We start from the raw sequence: 7,298 nt of genomic DNA on the forward strand, positions 1-7,298 counted from the left end.
TTGAGCCCTCCAAAGGTAACTAGTTTATGTTATTTGAATTTGTGTAATTGTTAACCTCATTGCTAATTAGCTGTTATCTAATTTTGCAATTACCGTAGGTTCGATAGTCAGCTTTAGTTTACTTAAGCTAAGCCAAGTTAGCTTCATTATTGTGACCATTCCAGTTTAGTTTATCAGTGCCTAGACATACAGTAAAACACGATTTATGTTGTTTGTATTGTAGTTTATATTATTGTTACATTTTTGACATTCCTTAATTTGCATATTTTCATTTGCAGTGTTTCATATCGTCACATAGAGGGCAGTCAAGGAGCACTGACGATGGCACATCCCCCCAGCTCTGTTGTACCGCCGACTCGACCACGTAAATCATCCAGCACCACCAAGAACGTTAAAAGTCCCAACGAATCTTCACCTGTGGAAGAGAATCAAATATGGGTCCAGTGTGAAACACCACGCTGTTTGAAATGGAGGCTAATTTCTCAGGTGATTAGAAATGTTCTATGTAGAAAATATATATATGCTGACCAGTTTTTTTTCTTCTGATATACGTTCTGAATATCTGATAACAGCTCTTAAAAATTCTATGAGCAGTTTTATTCTTATCTTAGCTTCACCATTTCATATAGGAAATCAAAAACACTTTCTTTTTTAGTGTTGACACAAAAATCATTTTATCTTAAACTTGTGTCCATGTTCACGCTCCTTATCTCATCTCCTTGTTTATCATTGCACCTTAGGTGAGCGATGTTGGTGTGAGGCTGAGCACACAGCAGTCCTGGTTCTGCAGCATGAACCCCGATCCGGTGTACAGCTCATGTGCGGCCCCACAGCAGCTCTTACCAAGTGCCTCCCTGCTCAAAAAGCATGGCTTGGGTTATGTTTACTCACAGATCCCCGTAGGCAGTCTTGTCTCTGCAAAGATCAGGGGATGGCCGTGGTAGGTGTATAAAAGAGCCTTGTATTCACAGTTCATGGATTTTGTTTTTCATGAATCATAAAATATAAAAAAAGGCATCTAGCACTATAGCGCAGCACACAGTAATAAAACACAATGCGTGCCAAATTCAAATGGGGATGGGGCGAGGTCATATGAGGTATAATACTGAGAAATGTGCATGGCTCTCTCAACATAGCTTACTGTGAGGCTGCCGAGTTCTTTTTTAAAAACAGATCTCCTCACCTAAGTGCAAGAGTTGCTCGATATGCTGTTCACTTGGCTTCAAACACCCAACAAGAGAAGGAAGTTTCATGGTTTGTTGTTTCAAGGTGAAACGGAAACACAAGGGTATTTATAACGAGGTCAGACCAACACCAACATAAAGGGATGGCCTGCAAACTACTGTATAGATACAAAGGCTACACAAGGTTTCAATTCCCCCCCTCTCCAAAGAACAACAATTTTTTCAATCCATTCGCTGTTTTATTTCATTCATCAAAGCAAAAAAAAACAAAACTTGAACTTACTTTTCCATGTGTAATTTTGTTGAATTCGTAGTTAGTTAAACTTTTTACCAAGAATGTCTTGTCATCTGCTTTTAGGTGGCCAGCTGTCTTGAGCCCTGACCCAGGCAACGGGATGCACTGGAAACAGGATGGAGATGGAGATGTGCGCAGCTACCATGTTGAGTTCCTGGGCAACCCCCACAGCAGATGTTGGGCCATGGCCAAGTGTGTAGGCAGCTACCGATCCATTGCTGCGAAGGTGCTTCATAGAGTGATTCTCTTCTGTTAATTTAATTTACCAGTGGCTTCACTTTCAACAAGCTCTGGCAGCATTCATATGAACACTTTGCACTTCCTATGCCTCAACCACTTTGCAAAACATTGCCAATTTCTCCTCTCTTTTAAGTGTTACTTACTGGTTGTTGTTTTCTATATTTTTTCCCGGTCAATTGTTAGGATTTGAGAGCACTTACGGATACTGACAGGAAGTCATGTGGTATTGCCATACAGGAGGCTGGACAAATCAAAAACATGTCATGTGAGGAAAGACTCCTCTTATGTCACTTCCAACCAAATTACTGTAAGTGCTGCAAAACTTGCCTCTAAAGTTCTGTACAATTCTTTAGAACAAAAAATAGCTATTCAGCATACAATCTGTTCATGTCCTGCTTGTCTTGCTTGGAATCTTTTGTGGTCACAAATGGCGTCTCAGCATCTAGGCCAGGATGTTCATAATCCACTGACAAATGTCAATTTTTGTTTTTGTTTTGCTGCAGTATTGATTAAAGCCCAGAAGCTGATGTGGGACATAGAGGACCTGATAAAACAATTCGACTCAAATGGCGGCTCCAGACAGAAACCAAACCACAGCAAGGTATGAATCACTAACCGGACAAAATTCAAATGTGTCCACTTAGCTTCAATGGGCACCTTGTTCATTACATTGGACGGCTGAAATCCAAATTAAAACAGCCTGTTGAAAGTACTAAACTGCGAATGATGATGCCGGGATGAATGTGTGTGTCTGTGTGTGTGTCTGTGTGTGTCTGTGTGGGAGAGTGTTTGTGTGAGCGTGCACTGTGTGTAAATCAGTGTCTGAACTAGCTGGGGATCAAAGTCAGGTGGAGGTGATTTTTATGGAGACCTTTCCGTAGGCAGTTTATATGCACATCAATTCACGTAATATATTATGCCGGTTATAGCAGTATAATAGTGTCGCCCTTTTCAGTATCTTGCATATCTTAAGCCTAAGGTTTAATAAATTATATATACATCATTGACATTGGGTATAGAAATGACTGTGAAATACTCAAATGTGTTGAACTTCAAACATACACTAGATGGAGCTCTAAATTAAGTTCTCCAAATGAGATTTGAATTCTCTAAATATATCAGAACAATGTGAGAAAAACAGTGACAACGCCTGCACAGACATTGTGTCCTCCTGTCTATGTACATTCTATCAGCAGTACGTTTTTAATTATCAGGGAAAATAGATCTAATTGAGGGGCTGATATGCCAATCCCACTCATTTAGGTTCTGCTTCAAACAGATGTGATAGAAAGGGAAAAAGGTTTCCATTTGATTGCAATTGACTTTCAGAAATGTGATCGGTTGCATCAGAAAACTCCTATTCTCTTCTGTGAGTGTGTTGCTGTCACAGCTCCACTTACAGACCGCATGCATACGGTTGAAGGGCATGCATCAGTACATCTTGCATTAAAGCTGGTGATGTTGTTTCATCATGGCGCATGTTGTTTATATTATCTGGATTCGATGATTGGCCGATTTGTTGGTTAACAGTGGTCAAATAAAAACAGTACATTGCGATGAGGCATGAGCAATCCTGTACAAATCACCATCAGGCGTGTGAGCCCACAGCCAGGTCCAATGGCTCGTGTGTTCTTTAAACAGGACCAGAGCTCCTGGTTGTGTCAGGGCGGGATTGAGGAGGACGGCGATGCCTTGATCGTCGAGGGCTTCAGGTTTGAGAGTGCAGCCAGCGCAGAGGAGCTGAGGAGCCTCGGTTCACAGCCTGGCCCAAGCAACTTGTAGCTTGACAGATGACTCTGGGGCAGATCGAATGAGGAGATCCATAGGTTATGATTGGGAGGCTCAAACCAAAGGGCAGCTGTATAGAGCAATGTCAGTTGGCTCTATGGTAAGCTATATTTGCGTTTAATTACTTTTTTTTGTTTTATTCTTTGTTGTTTATTACTGTTTGTTCGCCACAGGTTAAACAGAGACATGATCCATTTTGTTAATTTGATGAATACGGTATTTGCATATTTTTATATTTTGCTAGTGTTGTGTATATTTGCATTGGTATTTAAATACCTGAAAGACTTTCCCTTGTTATAGTAGCACTTTGGGCCAATAGTATCCTCCAGATTTTTATCGGTTTGGGAATCCTGCTCAGCCTTTTCCTGTTGTTTATATTTGCATTGGTATTTAAATACCTGAAAATGTCTTGATAGACTTCAGACTGTAAATGTAATTTGTTTATAAATCTCACTGTTAATAAAAGTAGTTATGCGTTTACACAGGTGCCCAAATTGTCCATGCTGTTCAAGATGTACCACATCTTTATGGGTTTTGTGCAAACTGTGCAGAAATCGACCAACAATGAGTAACGCTGGAACATGCACTTCAACTTTAAATATGGCCCATTCTCGCTAAATCTCCCTTTTGATCGAGCTCTTTTGTCCACCAAACGTTGCAGTGAGACTGCAGATTTGGCACGCTAGGATTTAAGTATTCAAGTGCTTAAAAAAACCACTATGAACAAGAGGCTGCCAGAATCTTAAGAGGAATCATATAGAGGGTATTTTGTCATGTTATGTTATCATGTTTTACAACCGAGGGAATGTCAACAGATCATACTTGGTACAATATCCTTCTGCATAATATGGTACAGTTTGTTCCGTTCCGTTCTGTGTCATCCGTCACACAATGGAATCTATTGGATTGTCAAGGGTCAGAGAACCACCCCGTCTGTGCTCATGCAAGGCATGGCGACGGGAACAAAGACACCTCTCCAGCTCTCCGTTTGATTACCAGGAGCGGTTGGCGTGGCGACGCGGCCTCCCGCTTGTTTCTTGTTAGTCTCGCCTCTCTTCTCCGTAATCTTCTCCAAAAACTCTTGATTGCAAAAAAAAAATAAGCTTTCACAGCTTGTCCTGCCTTCTCTTTTCTGTGCTCTCTGTATTTACCACGTCGGGCTCGAAATAAAAACAACATGTACCTGCGCAGCACGCGGCCACCCACCCAGCGAACCCCAATTAATACGCCTAATTACTTAACCCAACTTTCCACTTGCCATTTTCCCATGTAGGGAACTTTTCTGCTCGGGATTAGTTTTAGCCTCAATGGTGATGTTGGTGCTCCCAGGCCTGGCTGAACTGGGACACACATAACTCCTGATGGTTGAACGCTGACTGGGAAGCGCTACATCCATGTTTGACATGGCTTAGACCCGGAGGCCCCTTGAAGTCATTCTCCACAGCGACCCGACCAGCACATCCTCTCTGTGGACGTCCCGGTTTTTAATGGAATTTTAAATGTGGGGGAAATTGGGAGACAGACAGACGGTGAGGGGCCGCCGAAGCAGTAGGAATCAAAGCGGTTGTTTGGTCGTTAAGTGAACAAGCAAGACCTACTGATATATTAACAAATGTCAGAGCATCAATACTGCCAATTATAGTGTTGGCTGAATGATCCAAGCCAGAGGTTTACTGAGCATCAACATACTAAATGAACGTGCATAATATATGCAAATGAGGTCATTATTATGCATGTGCCAGTTGAGTGCACAAATGAAGTGCTTGTTTGCCGTACCCGAGGATGGGTTAGCAAGCGTGAGTGCTATGACAACATATTAGAGAAATAATGGTCACTTGAAAATCTAATTAGTTTTACATGGGTATCAATTTGGCGGCACAATGTAGTCTTTACATTATGAAAAGTCGGTTTCAATTATCGTGTTTATTATCTATTTAGAATGTTAATCTCAAGGTGCAAATTCTGTGGAGAGACTTTGTTGTTTATAACATTTTCGCACACATTTTGACAATCTTGAGTCATACGTGTCTGCACCTTATACTTGAGTCTGGTAATCAGAGAGATTACAGAGATTTCGGGAGTGCTGCTAGTTTGTGATACACTGTACTGGTGATGACACAAGTTATTCATTGACTCTGCTGATTGTCATGTTTTTGTCTGCAAAGGCGCTGCATGAATTATTAATGCATTGCAGCCCACGTAATTGGATGTTGATGACAAAAGACTGGACCCAGAAAACTGGAGGGCTGGCTGTTTCTTTGGAGGCAATTAATCAGTTGCCTGTTCTACAATCACTTCTGACAGTTTGGCAACTTTGAACCTATCCAAACTGAAATAACTCAAGTACTCCTTCACATGATCTCAAAGTACAAGCAGTTTCCTGGCATACATTTCTGGAGAGGTTTTTTTGGTGGTGTATTAGTGATTTGTGCTTGTTATATTCAAGTCTGAGCCATCATACCCTGTCTGTCTGGATTAAGGGCTGGGCTGGGTAATTTACATTTTTTAAATGTTATTGTTTTCTTGTCCCATTGTAATATTGTCAGAAACATTGTAACACCCAATCTTATCTTGTATTCTGAATAAATGTCAAAACGTTTAATTTTTATTTAATTTTATTCCATAGCAATATTATACACGAATTAAATAATTGAGTTTAATCTTAAAATCTAAATTTGGTTGAATAGTATCTTATCCAGTTTTTCTTGTTGCACATCCGTTTTTTAACTGCTAGTTAATGACAAAGGAAGAGAATTGAATGAGTAGAATCCATGAAATAAAAAAAAGTCATCGTTATAGCAAGGGTGCGAAAACATTTACATTTTGGGTAAGGAAATATGTTGTACAATGTGCATGGTTTTACATAATTCCACCACAGAGGGGCAGTGGTTATTTGCCAGGTTTACTCCCTGGACTGTGTACAAGGGAATTTCCCACTTAATGAATAATAATCAAAGACTGATTTACATAGACTGAAGCCAAATTGGATTCCAGAAGTAGTTTACAGCAATCTTTGTGTTTATGAATTATTAATAACGTAATACATCCATTTGTACAGTATGAATATATACTCTAAGCATGTTAAGCACTCAAGCATACCATATTTTTTTTAAATAAAGCTGCATTTTCCATAAGCCAGAGGAGCGGTAAAATGAAGCCACAAATAAGCCGATTCATAGTATAAGCTGCATCTTATTACGCATCTTTGCCCACAACCGAAATACTTACATGTACCGCCTAACGCTGCTGTGAAACCTTAACCAAATTGTTAAGATTGTCAGATGTTCATAAGGGCTGACGGTCAACTGAAATAACGCAGATTCAAGCTTTAGTAAAACCCTGCACTTTCTTAAAAAAAATTGAAAAAAAGGCATATTTTATTGCGCAAACAATTCATTTAGACGCAGATGCTTTGATTTATCTTCGATGGACTGAGAGCATGTTGTTGTCATCCTTGTTTTTTAGCCTGTTTTTTTAGTCCAGATGTTTATTTCTTAACAAGGTTAAGGTTATCTTTTATTCTCAAATCTTTATTGCATATTGTGAATAGGGTGAATCATTGTGAATCATTGTGTCAGAATCCACAACCGTCAGGTTCCGGGAATAGTTGACTTTAAGGCCGTCTCCAGGCGATGATGTGGCTGAGCGGAAGTGGTGGTGCGTGGTTTTGATGTTTTGCTGTCTTTGTTTGTGTATTTAAGCTACAGTAAAGCAGCTCCATCTCCAACCGCAACCCAATCCAATTGTCATTCCTTTTGTTAAACATACACCCGCCTCAATATACCTCTTTA

This window comes from Pollachius pollachius, assembly GCF_949987615.1.
Source record: "Pollachius pollachius genome assembly, chromosome: 1".
In the NCBI taxonomy this organism is placed as follows: domain Eukaryota; kingdom Metazoa; phylum Chordata; class Actinopteri; order Gadiformes; family Gadidae; genus Pollachius; species Pollachius pollachius.